General features: G+C 45.8%; 1 long non-coding RNA gene across 28 annotated transcripts in view; it reads right to left on the reverse strand.

Moving 5' to 3' along the window:
- Positions 1 to 697: 697 nt before the first annotated feature.
- Positions 698 to 18376, reverse strand: part of LOC104913234 (uncharacterized) — a 57032-nt gene continuing 39353 nt past the window's right edge. For 14 of the 28 annotated variants that reach the window (XR_014886669.1, XR_014886682.1, XR_014886685.1 and 11 more), the window contains 3 exons: positions 16733 to 18303; positions 12146 to 15520; positions 698 to 9574 (listed from right to left, as the gene is read on the reverse strand). This is a non-coding gene — a long non-coding RNA (uncharacterized LOC104913234). The remainder of the gene's footprint in view (positions 9575 to 12145; positions 15521 to 16732; positions 18304 to 18376) is intronic. The other 14 variants (XR_014886670.1, XR_014886663.1, XR_014886675.1 and 11 more) reach the window with 9 other exon arrangements.

The following is an 18376-nucleotide window of genomic DNA, read 5'->3' on the forward strand; positions in this document are numbered from 1 at the left end:
CCCAGGGTCTGAATATGGGCCATGCAAGCAAAAGGAGGAGATTGCACAGAGGGGGTTGTATCCTCTGGCTACAGCCATGGTCAGTGGCCTTAAAGGCTCCAAGTGCTTTGTGGGGTTATTGTTTTGTGTTGTTGGTTTTTGGGTTTTTTTTATGAGTTAGCATGGCTTTCTACTGATTTGTTTTTCCGTGGGCTCGTGGCCTAAGAAATCACACAAAATTGATAGGGGAGAAAATATTGAGGCCATTCTGCTTCCCATAGCACACCTCTTCTGCAACACAGTCTTCCTTGTCTGCCTTTCTCCCTCTTCCCTGTGGCCAAATGCTCTTGACAGCTTTTAGCAGTGATAAGAAAGCTCAGAGGAAATGATGAGACCAGGAAATAATCCTACATTCAGCCTACAAGATGGGAGCAAGGACAGCACTGAGGGATTCCCGCAGCCCTCCTGCTGGCACAGGGCCCATGATGCCATCTGCAGATGGTGGTCCTGGGCAAGGAGTGGGATGGAAGTCATAGGCTAAACCTAAAACCTGAAACAATGCTCCTTCCCATCCTTCAAAAAATTTGCATCTTGCTTAGTCCAAAATATTCCCTTAAAGTGGTAACACTGATTAAATTTTGTGAACTGAAAAATGCGGAGGAAGGGTCTGATTTTTAATTTAGAAAATGTCAAAAGCATGTTTAGAGATTTAAATTACTTCTTTTTTTTTTTTTTTTTTTTTTTTTTAATGCACAACCTGAGGACTTTAATTGCTTTTTAACGCTGTCTCTCTTATCAGGAATAACACATGATGAATAATGGAAACTCTGGGTTGCCACCAAAGAGGTCCCAGACCTGCAGAAGAGGCGGTTGGAAGAGAGGTAAGACCTGGGCCGCCACCAGGATACCTTTATGGGCATCCTGCAGAGGTGAGACCTATGGGGAGCATCCCAATGGTGGCCAGGTATGCAGAGGGGTGTGCTGAAGATGCAAAGATGGAAGGTGTTGGGATGAAAGCATTGGGGTTGGATGGATGAGCACGGCATATTGGCTGGGTGATGCCTGGGGGCGTGAGTGGAGAAAGCTGTCTGAACAGGGTGGAAACCAGCTCTGTGCTGAGAGACTTGGAATACTCCCAGAGCAAAATGGTTAAATGTCTGGACAACACGAAAAAAAAATAGCTCCTTCTTGGGCCAGCCAGGAGAAGCAATGGTAGATTCAATCCTGCGCAGGCCACGGGGCTAATTTAAAATGTGATTGAAGTGCCTCTCTAGAAGTGCCCATAACATACTTAAAGTCAGTAGCATTGTAGGACTTTTTTTTCTTTTTTTTTTCCCTTAAAAAAAAAAAAAGGAAGAAAGAAAAAAATGAAAAAGTTCATTGCGACTTCATTTCAAAAAGGCGATCCACATTAAAGTGGTGAGGCTTGTTAAAAAGAATTAAAAAGCAGCTGTCAAAAGGGTAAAATTCTTCCAGGGGACATAGACATTGTTTAAAGATCTTCTATTAGATGACGAGAGCAGATCTATACAATTATCAAAAGAGACTTTAAAAGGGCAAAAAATTAGCTGTTCTCATTAAAGAATAGACTAAAGGAGTTTGTCAGAGGTAAAATAGTATCCTCCAGAAAGTGGAAGTCATGTCCAAATGAGGAAAATAAAGAAGAGCACAAGATGACAAATTAAGCTTAAAACTACAATAACGGAGAGCCCTTTTTTTATTAGCAGCTTTCTAAGGTTTAGAAATCCCATAATTGACCCCTTTTGTCTATCACCTCAGCAGCAGGAGCTGTGCAGGGCAGGGGAGGGTCGAGGTGCGGGATCAGAGCCTGAATGTGCAAAATGGAATAATACTGAATGGGGCCCCAAACACCTCAGTAGTCAGAGCCGATGGTGAAAAGCTGCAGCCAAACGCCTCTGGACAGTAAAATAAGAGGGAATCCAGGAAATGAGCAAAATGATGAGCAAGGCTGAAGCCATCTATTTGTACTTTAAATAGTCGTGAGCCTTCAATGAGCTGTTACTGCCCAGGAAAGATAACTTGGACCTTGCATAGCAGTCATGTTATGAAAACATCGCCTCAGCGATCTGTGATGGCCTAAAAAGTAAATTGAGCGTGGAAATTTTTAGAGGAAAATAAAAGTGTTAAACACAACAGAAGAGATCAATTTGTCATTGAGCAGATCAATAATTCACCTGCTACTTAAATACTGCTCACAAATCTGTTCCCTCCACTGGAAAGCAAAGAGAGGAAATGAGAAACAAGGGTTGACGCAGAGGAAGGAGGCAAAGACGAGGGCTGGAAGCGGCTGGTGGGAAGGAGGGCATGTGAACCAGGCAAAAGAAATGCTTTTTCATAACAATTTTGCATAATTAAACTTCTGCCAAAGGGCATTGTAGAGTCTGGATGGGCTGCGGAATAACTGAGCAGCATAAGGAAGTGCATCACAGGGAGATGCAGTGGGATGTTTGGGGTCCCGCTGGCTTTGCAGCACCTCCCCATATGGACTGTTGGCTCCTCTTAACTCTAGTTCTGGTTTGAAGCTTCGTGGAGAAATCCATCAGGAAACTTCCGAGATGGGAGAGCGGGGCCAAGCTGCAATGCGAGCTCAGAGCAGAAGGTCTACATGGCACAGCAGGTCTGAACTGGAAACAGAGGGCTGCCTTTAGTACACAGCGTGGGATTTAGGGTCGAAATGGTGGAGTAACCGTCCCAGCAGGTGTTCAAGAATCATGGAGATGTGGCACTTGAGGACATGGTTAGCAGGCGTGGTGAGACAGGCTGATAGTTGGACTAGATGATCTCAGTGGTCTTTTTCAACCCCAATTTCATGATTCTAAATATAGGCTCTTTTGCATTGTAGGGTACGCCCAGGTGGTTTTTGGTGCTGAGGTTGGGCCAAGGTCCATCGTATCCCCTGTTGATGGGCTCTGCAATTGCAAGAGATGCCATGGGTATCAACTGCCCAACTCGGCTGCAATAAAGAGTTGGAAGCCCTTACAGCCAAACCCAACAGTCAGTTCTCACACATGCTGCACGTTTTTACAGCTCTGCCAACTGATTTATTGGAAAACAGAAAACTCTCAAATTCTCAGAGCTATAAATGCTCTTTGTTTCGGTTCCTTCCTGACAAGCGTATTTATGATGATCACAAAGGAAAGATCACAACAAATCCTGGCAAAAAATGGAAGCGAGAGGAGCGAGCCAAGCTGCAGATAATAAGTAACAAATCAGGAAAAGGAGGAAGGTAATGGTTGTGATTAAAAATCAGATGCTACGAAATAAAGAACAATTGATGAGAGAAGTGAAAGTATCCATTTAAAAAATCCGTATCCAAATGTGTTATGGACAACAAGAAAGCATTTTAAATTATCTGGAACATGAGAAATTCTAGCAAAATGATGATGGTAGAGATCCATTTTTTGATAGATGTGGAAGTGCTGCCAATAATAACGCAGACGATGCAGAAGGGCCCAAAACCTGCTCGGGGTCTAAAACACTGAAGACAACATTTTTTCAGCTCACAGTCCCCACCATTTTCTATTCCAACAGCAAGCACACAGCAGTTACCAAACTGTTAACAGTTTAAAAGATGTTAAGCTGCCACCCTTAATTAGCTGAAATAATTATTAATTTTTAAAGGCTTTCAATTAATTTTTAAACCAGTTTTCATCAGCACAATCAGCCAACTTGTTTATAAATTTGGGAAGAAAAAGCACTAAATATTTTACAGGAATGAGGGGGGGAAAAAAAGGAGGTGGCGTGGTACTTCTTATGAGCCTGGAAAAAAGATGCATTTCCAAAAGCAGTTTGGGAGCCTGGGGTTTGCCTTTGATGTAGAAGTTTATTGCCTTTGTTATTCTCCAAAAAAAGTCAGGAGACATTTTGATTTGTTGGATCGCAGTGGGTGGGAAGCGATGAGGAAGGTTTGGTTTGTGATTTGTGAGGCTGTGGGTTCCTCTGGACATTCAGGATTTTCCTCTAGGTCAAATTGCCATGACTCAAGCAGAATATTGGCAAAATAGCCATAAAATTACCAGGGTCACTGTGACCCTCATTATATTATAAATCCAGATGCAACACAAACGAAATGATGTTTAACCAGGGGAACGATGCATTCCACCTCTACTGCAAAATATGAGTGTGCAAATGTGAAAATATGGGTTCTAAAAGGGAATATTTAAGAAATAATGCCTTCACCTCTGTAGTGCAGCACTTCTTGCTTGGCCAGGCTGGGAAGGCTGTGTTTGACAGAGAACAAATTGCTGCTTGGCATCCATGCCTCACGTCAGTGCTTTCTGGCATTGCCATCTGCATTTCATCAGGATCTTGTGTTAGCTGTGTCCTGGATCGTGACACCGAGCAATGGTGGGAGCAGCTGGAGAGACCCCAAACTTTCCCCAGGGCAAAGCCACCAGTGCGTGAGGGCACTGCTTTCAAGAATTGCACAAGATTCAGTAATTAAACGGATAGATCACTTTTTGCTATAGGTTTTGTATGGCATGTATATATATGCAGCCATGATACAAGGTTACACAGAGCCACCAGGTTCTTGGTCTACATCTGCACCAAGCCCAAGCTGCAGGTCATCCTGGGCAAGTGAGAGGTGGGAGCGGGGATGCAGGTGCTGCTAACTTCCATGCATCCCCGAGGGGCTAACAGAACCCCGCTGCAATAACACTGTGTTTAAAACAGAACAGAGCACACTATTCAACAAAAGAAAATAAGAAAATGCATCAACAGCATAGCTGGAAAGTTTCAGTTTTAGCCTCTCTTCTGGTCCCTCTCACTCCATATTGAACACATTCACCATCTTTTGGCAACTTAGTGCTTTCCGAGGCAGTCCGGACATGTGACATCATTCATGTTGATGCAGTACAATCATTAAAAGATTTTTTTTTTTCTTTGCCATAATGGGTTTCATTTTGAATAAAGTGTGCTGATGGGAAATATCCATCGTGGTGGGAGCATGTGGTTCCCAGCACTGCAGCGGGAGTGGGGTGCTCCATCACCTGCACCCCTGGGATGAGCTCCCCAGATCGGAGCTGCAGCTGCTGCTTGTTCATCCCCACACACATGGGGCTGTTGGGTCCTGGTGGGCACCGGGAGTGGACAAGCAGTCAGGGACTGCTGCACTTTGAGCCAGCCTGTTTGGGAAGCTGATGGGTCTGCAGCAGCCGGGGGTTGAAATTGGGTGTCCTGCAATGTGTGTCCCCCACTTCCAAAATCCCAGGAGAGAGCTCAGAACATCAGTGGCCACACATTCCAGCCCAGCTAAATTTGTAGAAAAAGCCAGAAAACCGTAAAAATAAGGCATCATCCAGCACCAGCAGTGTTGGCTGTTGTTCACCATCGCTGGTGCATATCCCAGCCCATTTCCAAGGCAGATGCTCTCTGGTCAGGATGGGGAGAGGGTGGTACAGGTTCTTCCAATCACCAACAGAGCCCTTAAGTTCCCACCAGTGGGCAACACCTTAAAGCTGAGCTGCACAGGGTGCAGAAGGACAGGCTCTATTTGGACGTGGTGAAATATTTGTCTTGTGCTCGTACAGACCCAGACTGGCTTGCACGCCTGTTTGCCTAACTGATGGAGACTTGATAGCTGCAGCAGGGAGCTCATTAATTGAATTCCAAAGGGATTAATTACGACAGGAATAAGAGGGCTCTCTGTCATCTTGCAGGTTTTTCCATGCTGCTGGATTTGAGGGGCCTGGAAAGTGGTGGAGGCAGCTGGAGGAGACCACAGTGATCTGCTGTGATACTGCTGTCCTGCTGGACACAGAGAGGGGTAGAACCAGCTCTCAGTGGGATGCTATCTGCTGTTTCCTTTATCTGGACACTGGAGAGGTGTAGAGGTGAGTGAAAGGAGGTGGGGATGGGTCTGTGCTCCCCTCAGTTTGGCAGCTGGATGGCCAAGCATCAGCACGTGGCTTGATGTGGTGAGACCTCAGGGTGTGCATCCAGCAGCACAATGCCAACCACATTCACCGAGGTTTATCCCCACCACACTAGCTTTGCAGGCTGGAGCCCAAGAGCTGCGTAAGGAGCCCAAGAGCTGCAAAAACCTGCCCTGGTAAAGTGCTTGGCATGCAGGGCGTTGCTGCAGAGCATTTCCTTTGGCCCTGCGACCCATCCGGCTGAGCCCCAGGGAGGGACCAGGATTTCCTGTGTTTAAAAATACACATTATTATATGCATATATATAAACATAATCTTCCTTCCCTCTTTCAGAAGTCAAAATTAACTCCAGCTGTGCCAGTGATACAGTTCACTGTGCAGACCCACAGATGTGGGAAGGTGCTGCCAGAAAAGCAGTGAAGGGGCTTAAGTACTTCCCTGACCACCACAGCTGCTGGGAAAAAGGCATTCTGTGCTGCTACATTCTAAACCAGCTCCTGGCCCTGTCTATTCAACAGCTTTACTGCTTGACACACCATGCAGAAAATGGTTCTTGGCTGTTAAAAGGTTTTAGCACAATTGCAGGAGGACTTTTTGCCTGGCCCTGGCTGTGCTCTGCCTTAGGGACATGGTGGCAGTTTGAGGATGCCTGAAGCAGGAACCCTGGGTCCCATCACCCAGCGCTGCTGATGCTGCAGGGAGGCCAAGTGATTTTTTCATAGGGCAAGGAGAAGGCTGGGCTGCTAGGTCCTGGAAAAACAAATGGAGGGGTTCCCTCTGTGCAAAAATGGGAGGTGCATGGATGCCACATCCTTGTGCTGCCCGCAGTGAGGTCTTGAGGGTAGGAAAGGCTGAGCTGTGAGGCATTAGGGTCCACATCTCTGCAGCATCCATCCACATCTCTGTAGCCTCAGCCACGGCCCTGGGCACCAGCCCCTCTCCTAATCACTGTATGCTCCTCTCCTGGTGGAGCATATGGCTCCCCTTATGCTGCTGTCGTGTCCAATCTCACACGGTGGCCCTAGTGCTCTTAATCAGCAGGCAAGCATGTGGATGCCTTGGTAAGTGGAAGGTTTGTACAGGGGATGGAAGCAATGTGTTGGTTCCCTCCCACACACCTTTAGGTTCTTAGGCAATAAGTGCAAAGTGCAGCTCAGGATTCCCCTAGATGCATTTCTCCTATGTGCTGGGGTTGGAGCATCCAAATGAGGGAGATCCCAGGATGTGGGAACAGGATGAGGAGAGGCAGTTTGGCAGGAGGAGGGTTATTGCTCCCAGCATACCCTACCAGCACCCACACAGCACTTCTGGGGCAGGAAGAGGGGCAGACATCAAAAATGTAGGAAATGCCTTGCTGGGAAAGAGTTGAGGTAAAGGGAGAAGCTACTCAAGCCAATATTTAATAGAAAAAGGACTAAAGCTAGAGACAGCTATAAAGAAATAAGAAATCCATTTTTTAATGGATTTGCCTGTGCTTCAGACTGGTTCCAAAAAGCTTGGAGTGATCCAATTAACAAGGTAATGAGTTGCTGAGATATTTACACTGCTTCTGGACAAGGCTCTGGTCCAGGGTATTAATTTGGTTGGGAGGGGGTGCATACTGCAGATAAGTTTCCATTTTTTTCCTTGTGGTTATATTCAGACTCGGATGTTTTTGGTTTTGTTTTTCAAAGGACTCCCATTATTTCTGACTTAGGGTTTGTTCCCTGTGGGTGTCAGCTCCCCTTCAAAGGAAAGAAAGGGGCTTTTCTGGGGGCAGCAAGGCTTTATGATGATCCAGGGGATAGCTGGGAGGTTGCAGGGCTGAAAGGAAACCCAAAAGAAAGGATTTTCCTACCAGGGTAGAACATTGCTATTCCAGCTCATTCTCTACTTTCTATATTTAAAGAAGTTCGGGTGTTCTGATAAAACCCAGCTCTGAAGTTTTGGGGTACTTTGGCACAAAGCCCTGGGAAGAAGGTGCAAGCAGGCTCTCCTTGAGCTCAAGGACCTCATGGGGTTTTGCTGGCCTGTTATCAGTAATAGAAACAGTGGGAAAGCAACATCTCCAGCAGCTTCAGGTTTCATTTCTCCTTTAGCCCTTGAGTCTCCAAGGTAAACTATTATATTGCCAACATTGAGTGCAGTTTTGTTTGAAAGTAGTGAGGCTCCAGATCATCAGAGGTCAGGTTGTATTTGATTTTGGCCAATTGGCAATTCCCTGTGTTTGCATCTGTTCCTGGAAGTAAATGTCTTCTTGCTTTCTGCGCCAATGCCAGCAGCAGCCAAAAGCTTCCCAGGCACCTGGGTGAGGGGAGATCTTTACCAGCACTGCCCTAAGCTGAGGAACAGAACCTGAGCCCCCATTCCTGAGGCTTAATGTTGAGCCTTTTCCAGCATCCCTGACTGCCAGGCAAGAGAACCTAGATTCAAGCCTCAGACAGAGCAAAAATGGTTGAACCTTGCAGAGATAAAAATGGGTTTTGTGCCTGTACCTCTCAGCTTGCAGCTGCAATCTATCATCCTGCTGCTTCCTGCAGTGCCTGGCTGGTCTGTACGTGTGTGTGGCCAAAGTTCCCGTGCACCTGGAGAAGGGGACAGGGTTAGTCTTCAGGATCCGTGCATGGATGTGTTCTGGCATCCACGATGGATTGGCACAGTGTGTTTCCTGGGCAGTGCAGGACTTGTCCCATGAGGATAAACCAGCTGCCTGTGGGCATGAAGTCCAACCTGAACACATCATTCTTTTCGTCCTACCGGTGGTGTCAGTCCTTTGGGTGATATATCTTGAGCACGTTGAGCTGCTACGTTCTACCTGAAGTTTTGGTCAGAAAGTCTTTGCTGTGGGCAGTGGGGGATGGCTGAAGATGACTGTAGATTACTCTTGCAGAATCTATCCCAGAATATGCCCTGGGAAGAATGGACAGTGTATTGTCCTTTGAAATTGAGTCCTCTGCCAAAAAATTACTTTGGCCATTTACTTTAATTCCTCCAAGTCTTGATATTGTCAACTACTTCTTGGTTGAGTATGATGTCCATTTGCTGCGTTATTTCTGCTTCGGATGAAGACTTTGAGAGTGTAAAGTTGGCTGACTTCACCCAGGACAGAACACTAGATTGTGCTGCAGACATATCCCAATCAGCAAAGGGGACTGACTTTAAGGGCAGAGGATTGCTGCTGAGATTCTGCTCTGACCCAGGAAACTATGGATTACCTGCAAGATGTATTGGAATGGCTGGTGGCCAGGGGCTTGTCAGCCTTCAACTAAGGCAAAGCGAGGGAGGATGGAGAAACTCCTTTGGAGCAATTGCCATGTCAAAAGAGCTAACACAGCTGGAGGCTTCCTGCTCACCAAGAGCTGCTGGCAAACCTCAGGCTCACACATCAGAATAGGGAAGTGCAAGTCTCTGGGCCCTGTTGCTTGCAGGTATCTGTAGCCACTGGATTTCCTGGTAAGAACACCTCACTAATTTGTTCTCCTGATACTCCTTCCCAGAATAATTCAGCATCAGGACTGCAGAGATCAGAGTCCCAAGGAGGGATGCTCCCCTTGGTGGGGACATCCTGAGCAGCAGCTGAGCACCTCACAAGATGCACACATTTGGGAAACGATGGCCGAGTACGACTGTCCAAACAGTACTGCTGGATGCAGATCTTTCCACAATGCCCTGCAGGATCTTCTTCCTGCATCCTTGAGTGATGACAGAGCTGGGAAGACCTTTAAAAAAGATTGATTACACACTAAGAAAACAAGCCTTTTTTTCTTTTTTCTCATTTTAGTCTGAAGAGTTAGGTTTCCAAGCTTTGTTTTTCAGATTTTAAAGAAATACACACACCTAGGGGGAGGCAGGCATGTTTCATTAACAGTTCATCACAGTCCAAAACATGACAGCAAGCCTCCATTTGAAATTACCGACACACTGGAGCAGCCCTGCTGGGCTCCCCCTTTGCAGGACTGCCAGCATCACTGCAAACTCAAACACCTGAACGTGGTGGCTGCCTCTCCATCTCCATTAAGGCTCTTTTCATGACACAGCTTATTGTCAAGCACTGTTTGCATCTCTTGCCTTCTGACCAATAATTGTTGCTGTTGGTTTGCTCTTATCCCATTTATTATATAGGTTGTTTTATGTGTTTTTATTGCTTCTTTCACCTTTCATCTAACCAAGGTGTATTTTTTCATTGCCTTTTTAACCAGCGCAGCTGGTATGAACACATTTAGAGCATCTTTTAGAACAGTCTTCAACAACTCTAAATTAATCACTCAGAAATATTTCCTGTGATTTTCCTACCAGTTCCTAAATATTTTCAGCTTGGGCACAGTATGTGCCTGTCTTGGTGCCCAGGCACGCATCACATTTGGGCACAGCAATAAAATCAGGGCACGACGTACCAAGATAGCTGCTAATAAGGAGTTTAATTTGGTGATCAGTTCACCCTAAGCCATTAGAAAGGGGGCAAGGATGGTAATATCCTGAAGGCAATTAATGCTTTGAGCTGGAAAATAATCAGGGTATGTTTCTGAAGCTTCAAGGATATGTGATTAAGAGCCACCCGAGGTCTCCCAGGAGCTGTGCCTGCAGCTACAGTAGCGTAGGGTGCATTTATCTCCCTTTAGGTAGAGCAAAACTCAAGTCACTCAATCTACATCACTCCCTTCAGGATACAGTCTGGGGACAAGGAGGAGAATTCTCCTCCTTTGGAAGAGATAACTCAAAAAATCTCCAGTCCAGGAGCTCTGCTTGAGGAGCAGCACGTTACCATGCACCGGGTGTTTTACGGTAGATGCCGGGGGCTGGCTCCTGCCTCCTGGCACTTTCTTATAGAAAAAATAAATCTTGAATTACCTTGTTTTCATTTCCAATAAAACTGCATGCTGACAGTTGCCTTGGAGCTAATAATCTGATACGGTGCTGTGCATCTGTGAGTGTTTGTAGCATGGGTGTGCTGTTTCTGTGTTTGATACTGACAGGGCAGCTCTGTATTGTTTTCCTACTGCTATATTGTGTTCCCAGTGCATCACAATAAAAAGAAGTGGGAAGGTAGGTGATTCATCATAATACAAAAATGAAAGGCATAATAACGTAAATTATGCGCGTCATTAACCACAACCGTTGCTCTACAATGGACACAGGTTCTACAAGAAAATCGCCCTTAGGATGATGAAGCCATGAGACTGTCTCTGAAGGGCTTCTTTGTAGGCGCTGGAAGACCAACATGTTCCCTTCTCGAGAGGTTTGGAGAACTGGCTGAGAATAATAGCAACACAATAGCAGTAATAGCAACACAAGGCACAGGGTTGCACATCCCCCCTGTACCCATGAACATGTCCCACTGTATGTGGGGTTTGTATGGTCACAGTGGCCATGGACCAGTAACTCTTATCTCCGTGTCTACTCAAGTCAAGTGAAGTCAATGGCATGACTCACTTCATCCTACAGACGGCAGAATAAGGATAGGTCAACCACATGGCACTCCAGCACAGGAAGCCCAAAATAGCCACCTTGGATATCTCACTTCCACCTCTAACGTTGCTGGAGGTGAGTCCTAGCCCACGCTGCTGTGTTCTCAAGAAACACAAAGCGGGGAGATCATGGTTTTCCCTCTTCAAAGAAGAGTTTCAACTTTTTCATCAGATCATCTCCATCACGGGAAAGTGGTGACAGTTTGCAGCAGAGAGTGGGATTTCCCAGCCCCCTCTTACCACTCAGATTCCTAACACTGGTTTACAGCAACTTAAACCTTCCTGCGTAGAATTTTCCCCTGTAAAAATTAGACCTCATGAAAATAAATAATTCCCACAGGAAATTTCAATTTGATTACAAATATTGACTTGCTTGGGGGAAGTTTTTTCAAAAGAAAAATCCATTTGGAATCAACATTTTCAAATTAAACATGTATGTTTCACTCTGTTATAGTACTTAACTTGGAAAAACACCAAATTTGTTTCCTGTGGTTGGGGATTTTAGGAGTTGCTTCCATCCATATTTTTCTGCATGAGCTGAACAAAAGATACGTTTTTAAAACTGGGCAAAGCAGGGGGGAAAAGATTTGTTTTAATTGTGAAGGATTAAAAAATGTAATGTAAAATGTTGTAAATCACTTTAACGCTTCTAAAAGAAAAGGGAAAAAAAGGCATGAATATATGTATTAAAATGGAGCAATTCAGTGAGGATGTGGCAAGCAGAAGACGGATGCAGGAAGGGCTTGGTGTTCCACCAGCAGATAGCAGAGTTGTGGCATGGGCTCCCATGAGCACGGGGACCTGCAATGCCTAGAGAAGACTTACCCTTGAGGCATCGAGGCTGGGAGGTGTTTCTAGGGATGACTGTCCTCAGTTCATATCAAAGTTGTGCTTCAGACATCCCTCTGTCATTCTTGGGTTCGGCCTTGCTGGACAAAGCAAAACACAACAGCTCAAGATGTGCATTTTTGTCCATTTTCTCTCAGATTTGCTCTTTGCTCACTGAGAGACACCACCTCACTCTCAGAAACACAGAAGTCAAGCTGAATTACTCTGGAAACCTCATGCATTTCAGGATGGGTGCTCAGGTGTGAACAGGTTGCTTCTGCCATTTATGGATTAAACAAAGGTAAAAAAAAACAGTTCTGCTGTATCGAATGTAAGGGCTTTGTCAAGAAAGAAGGGCAAATTGTTCTTTGTACAAAAAAACCCCAGTGAGCTCTACGTCCTGCTTGTTGTTGGAGGGGAAGGAGAGGGTAGGAGGAAGAAGAAGCAGGAGGAACGGCACCTTTCTGACCTAGACAAAGTTTCCATTTACTCTCACTGGTCCAGAGAGGGGTCCTGACGCAGGCCAGCCTTCAGCCCAACATGCTCTGCCAAAATAGAGTTTATTGTACAACTAACAAATGACTGTGATTAGTGACACTGCCTGGATATGAGGCCTCACTGGGAGCCTGGAGTGGGGACAGAGGGCTCTCCCCAGGGGGGGTCACCCCAGGTCCCCCAGCAGCCATAGCTCAGGACCCTGCTGAAGATAAGCAAGCTCTAGCAGAGATGCTGCTCACTGGAGGCATCCCAGTCCCAGCCAGAAATTACTCCAGACAGGCAAAGTGCTTTTAGGAGCACTTTATTAATAGACATGGATAACAAACCACTGGTAACAAATGCAAAAAGCCCTTGGACTAAAGGGCTGTTTGCCCAGGCAATATCCCCACTGAGCGCAGCAGCCATTAGTCGCAGCGGGAGGCACCGGGAGCAGCTCTCACTGTCAGGAGAGCAGAGCTCTTACATCAAAGTATGAAAATAAATGCCTGATCTATTTACCTCAGCAAAGGTGCAATTTCTGCACCTTTCCAGCTACACCCCACCATGCAGCCACCAGGCTCCAGCAAACGATGCTCGAGTCCTACAGAACAGCCTGGAGATGTGGCTCAGGTCCTCCCTGTGCTTGGTGTTCGGTCGCTGCTCCAGGGAGCAGTGCAGATGTCTGGCCCTTGCTCTGTGATTCCTCAATATTCCTTCTCAAACAATTGTTTGTGTTTCAGATATGCTGTTCTGTGCAGACATGATTAAGCTGTTTAGGGTGAATGATGTTGCCAATGAGAATAACCTCTCATAAGGTTAATTAATCATTTGTAAACCGACCTTTGGATGTATACATTATTCATGAGTACTCCTGAACTAACAGGCTAGATCATTTCCAGCCAGTGGGCTGTGTGTAGAAGTCTTCAGTAATTCCATAGCCAAGGGTAAGTGCCGTGGTGCAGAGAGGGCAATGCCTTTGGGCATCATCTCCAAGCAAGGTGCCTGTCTTGCCCATCGCTCAGAGCGGAGCCCTGCTTTGGGCTGGACCACACAGCACAACAGCAGCTTTTCTTCTCTACCTGCATCTTTCTTCCTTGAAGCCTGACTGACCTTAAACTATCTCGAAGACTCCTCTCCAGGAGCCTGACATTTAAAAGTGCAGTGACAGAAAATAACTTCTTTTAAAAAATACGTGTAACTTATTTATCAGCACTAGTAGAGGGAGAGAAGAATTTAAATGAAGGCATACATATACATTGTGCTGCTCAATCGTGACTTTTTGTTGATGCTGTGCAGTAGCACTGCTTTGCCTTAAGTTGAGCTGCTCAGTGCATTACGGCAGTTGGTGAGGCTTCTCTTCACCTTCCAACCCTGGGCTGGCTGAAGAAGAGCAGAGATGAGGAGAGAAAGGAGCCCTTGGTCAGCCCAGGGCCAGAAAAACTACTAGGCAAGGCATCGGTCTCAGGGGAGCCGAGGAGCTAATTTAGCATCTTCCAAGCACCAAAAGTGAAAGGCAGGAAACAACAAGCCAGCATTTATTGAGAAAACACCCCATGGATCATTCTTTGTCAGATTGCATAAAGGGAAAAAAAAAAAAAAAAAAAAAAGAGGAAAAAGAATAAAGAAACAAGAAACTAACACTGCACAAATTGGTGAGCTCAGGTCTGGGGAAACTGCCTATGTATCCGCAGGAAAAAGCCACGTGCATCCCACATCCACCCATCCACCAGCCTGGCAGCAGCAGCCCCTGCCCAGACACCTTGCTCCCACCCAATGCAGCACAGCCATGGGGGAGTCTCCCAAACGTGAAGCGTTCATGTATCTTTAATTATTGTTTCAGCCACGTAAATCCATGCTGAATTAAAATTCATGATGGTTCTAGGGTACAAGTGCAAACAATTTGTTCGGTAAACTTTGCTCTAATTGGCATTCTGAAAATTTCCTGTTAATCAAGCCCCTTGGGCTCAGTTTACCAGTGTAGTTCTGCCTGCGAATGTCAGTGCTCGGAGGGTGCATGCATGTACGCCGATTTTAAGGGTCTTTATATGATATTAACTCATACACCTTGTCCTCACATTAATTTGCAAGTAATTTTTTAACAACCTTCCGTGGCCTTGCCTTTTATCTTGCTGCTTCATTACTTGCGGCAAGCAGGCGAGCGGAAGAGCCTTTGTAAAACTCAAAATTACATTCAAAACTGTCTCAGATCTGAATGCATCTGAAATTCCTCCCGGCAGGAGCCGTGTTTCCAGTGGCACTTGACTCCAAATGGCCATGGGGGAAAAGTGAAGGAATTCAGGCCAGCACAGTAAATGTCAGTTGTGTAAGTGGTGTCGCTGTATGGAGACTTCAGCCAAACCCACCTCGACACAGGGCTCTGCAGGTGGGGAAAACTGTCGTTCTGCTGAGCTTACAGTATGAATACAGACTGAAGAGTCAAGGTATTAGCAGACCTTGTCATCTCGGACCTGACACGCATGGAGAATGCTCCCAGGAGGCGTTAAAGTGTAGGGGGTGGGCTGCTGCAGATCACCCCTTCCAGTGTGCTGCCCTGCATAGAAGGCCCATCCAATTCTGGATCTGCTGCAGTCCCCAGTTGGTCCCATCTGGGTGTCCCACTGCCAGAAGGATTTGGGAGCTTTCCAGTGGCCCCCTTTTAGTTCTGCAGCCCTATCAGGCTAGTCCTTAATTCACATCCCAAAAGGAAAAGCTACCTGAGTGTCTCTTCCCACCAGCACAATCACACAGGAGAATGGAAATAACAAAATAATGAGCGTCTGACAGATCAGGGAAGCTGTGGAGAAGCTCTCTTGGATGGAAATATGCTGTAAGGATATGCAGAGCTGGCAGTTCCCTGAAGAGACTAGAGATGGTGCACAACAGCAAACTGCTCCCCTGTGAAAGCAGATAAGAAGCATAATTAGATGGCATTACAGCAGCATCAGGGTCTAGAAGCTGGAAAGAAATTGTATAGAAAGTGGAAACAGGCGTGTGCTGGGGGTAGAATACAGGAATAATACAGGTTCGCAGCATGCGAGCAGCTAGGGCTGCATGCTCAAGGTTTCAGGGGAAACCAGCAAGGGTCTGCAAATGCATTAGCTGTAAAATGAGAACAGCAAGACCAGTAGGTGCAGAACTGTCTGGGGAAGGGCAGAGCGCTGACCAACTGTTCCAAGCAGGAATTTGCCCCCTCTTCTTCATTTCAGGCTTTAAAAAAAGGTTAATTGTGAACGAAGTTTGACAGAACCACCTTTGAAGGGAACGGTGAAGAAGGCCAGCAAAAGGAAAGAAGTTTAAAGCCGTTTGGATTTATCAAATGTATTCAAAATGAGAGGATCTGATAAGATGCACCCAGGAAGATTGAACTCTTGGTGATTATCTTCAAAATTTATGAAGGCATTGAGGTCCCAGAGATGAGAGAAGCACCTTTCTTTAAAGTGGAGACATTAAGAAAATTTGGGATAATCAACTCAATCTCAATTCTCTTCAAGAGGTTAGAAGAAAGTATTAAACGAGCAACTTGTAAGATGTAAAATGATGAATAAAATCAAAGAACATGGGTTTGTCAAGAGCCAGTCATGTCAACCCAATTTAATTTCCCTCTTTGATACGGCAACAAGCATACACGATGATGGGGAAGCAAAAAACACAGATGTGAGGCCCTTTGCATTTTCCCATGGGACAGCCCTAAAAAAGCTGAGAAAATGCCCTCTAAAACCAATCAGACAGAGCTCAACTGGCAGAGTAACCACTCTCAAAGAGGAGGGATCAAGAGGAGAGGAGGTTTCTCCAGCTTCAATCATCACTCTAGGGAAAGGACCATCGCCCTTCCTCTCCATCCAGACAACGGGCCACATTTCTCCAACTTGGCACGCCTGTAGTGTAGCCACATCCACAGCTTTGCCCAAGTAAAATCACTGTTAAATCATTGTTATGCTGATTTCCACCATCTCATGTTCCTTTACCCTTAATTTCCCCATGACATCAGCACCCCCCACTCATATTCAAGTAGACATGTTTCGATCTAGCATTATCCCCATATTAACCTTAGGTGCTGATACTGAGCCAAGAAGATGCTTTCAGTGGAGCTGTAGGCACTCAACCCACCTTGAGAACAGAGCAAATCCCAGCAACTTGCAAATTGTGAATGTGACCATGGAGGCTTTGCCACTCCGTTCCAGACAGATGGATGGATGTGGGCCCCTTGCAAGCCGTGATCAAGGGACTTGGTGAGCTGTAGCACAGCTGCTGGAGAAATGCGGGAACAGAAGCTTTTGATACAGTTTCAAACAATGTGTAATTATCAGGTAGCTGAAAATTAGCCCATCTGTGCCTCGGGAAAAGACAATGAGAAGTTATGTGTTACTAATGGCTGAAAAGAGCTGGCAACACAAAACAGGGAATCTTCAGTAAACTTTTCTTTAAGGTAATATAATTACACGATGTAATCCCCAAATCTCCCAACTTTTTGGTGGCTTTTGATAAAGCTTATGAGGTCTTCATCCTTCTTTCATTTTCATCTCCTCACTGCAGCCAGCGTGGTTGCTGGCATTTCGCGCCGTGCCAGCCGTCTGGCTGGGCTACCTTCAGCAGCAGATGTGGGTGACATAAACTGCCTTTGCAGCAGAGCAGCTAACAACTTCTATCAGGTTTTCCTAAAGCAGATTGTAAATATCCGCATGCTTTGCCACAGCCTCGCTATCTGAAAGCAAAGCACGCAAACTTATAATACTGTTTTGAACAAAATTTCTATGCTGATAGAGTTGGCAGGCCAGAGTGCAGGTCTCTAATCCGGGTCAACACACACGCAAGCATCAGCACAGTTCAGATTTAGACCCCTTTTTGTTTTCTCTGCTTTTGGTCATTGCTGATCCAGCATGCAAAAAAAAAAAAAAAAGAAAAAGAAAAAAAAAAAGAAAAGAAAAAGAGCATGGTGTTTTTTTTTTTTACTGACGTGCCTTGAGGATCCAGTGATAAGGTCTTTGGGGGTCAGGGAAACAAAACTGGAATAGCATAAAACTCATGCAAATAGCCTGGGCAGGGTAAATAGCTCATGATTTTTTTATTCATACTTTTGTCTGTGGAATAACTGGGAGCAAATTGCTTTTTCCTCTCCCAGTTCAAATTATTCAGAGACTTTTTCTGCTGATTTTTGCTATTCTCCCTTTTGCGAGCGTTTGTTCTCGAAGATGGCCCGCTTAGCTCTGAATGGAAAGCAAATGTTGCCTTCACCTTCAGTGAACTTTGAAGCAATTGATTTTACCAGCATAAAAGAAAAGCTGAAAAGCGACCGCTCGTGGTTTTTGTAGAGGATGGGTTTTGCCATTTCACAACTGTCTGTGCATGAGGAAGAGGTGTCTCAGAAGGGAGATGAGCTCTGTCGTCTCGTCCCAGCTCAGCCAGCAGCCCAGTCCTCTTCAGCAGGTGGGGCAAACCCCCGCACCGTCAGCATCTCGCCAGCCACCACGCTTTAAACAATTCGTAATAGGGAGGATTCCAGCAAAATTATTCTCACTGGCTTTTGTCTGATAATCTGAGGTCAAGAAAACAAACTGCTTCCTCTCTGCTCTCTCCAGCACTGCGGCGAGAAATGCAGCCAAGCTCCGGCACCGAGAATAAAGGCAGAGTTGGCACAAACACAGGAGCTTCTTAAATGAGTTTGCCATTAGCCGGAAGGGCTGCAAATTGAAGCGAAGATAAGCCCCTTAGCATTTCCCTTCTTTAATCCAAGCCTCATAAAAGCGGAGATGT

Source organism: Meleagris gallopavo, chromosome 15 (assembly GCF_905368555.1).
Source record: "Meleagris gallopavo chromosome 15, MGAL_WU_HG_1.1, whole genome shotgun sequence".
Taxonomy (NCBI): domain Eukaryota; kingdom Metazoa; phylum Chordata; class Aves; order Galliformes; family Phasianidae; genus Meleagris; species Meleagris gallopavo.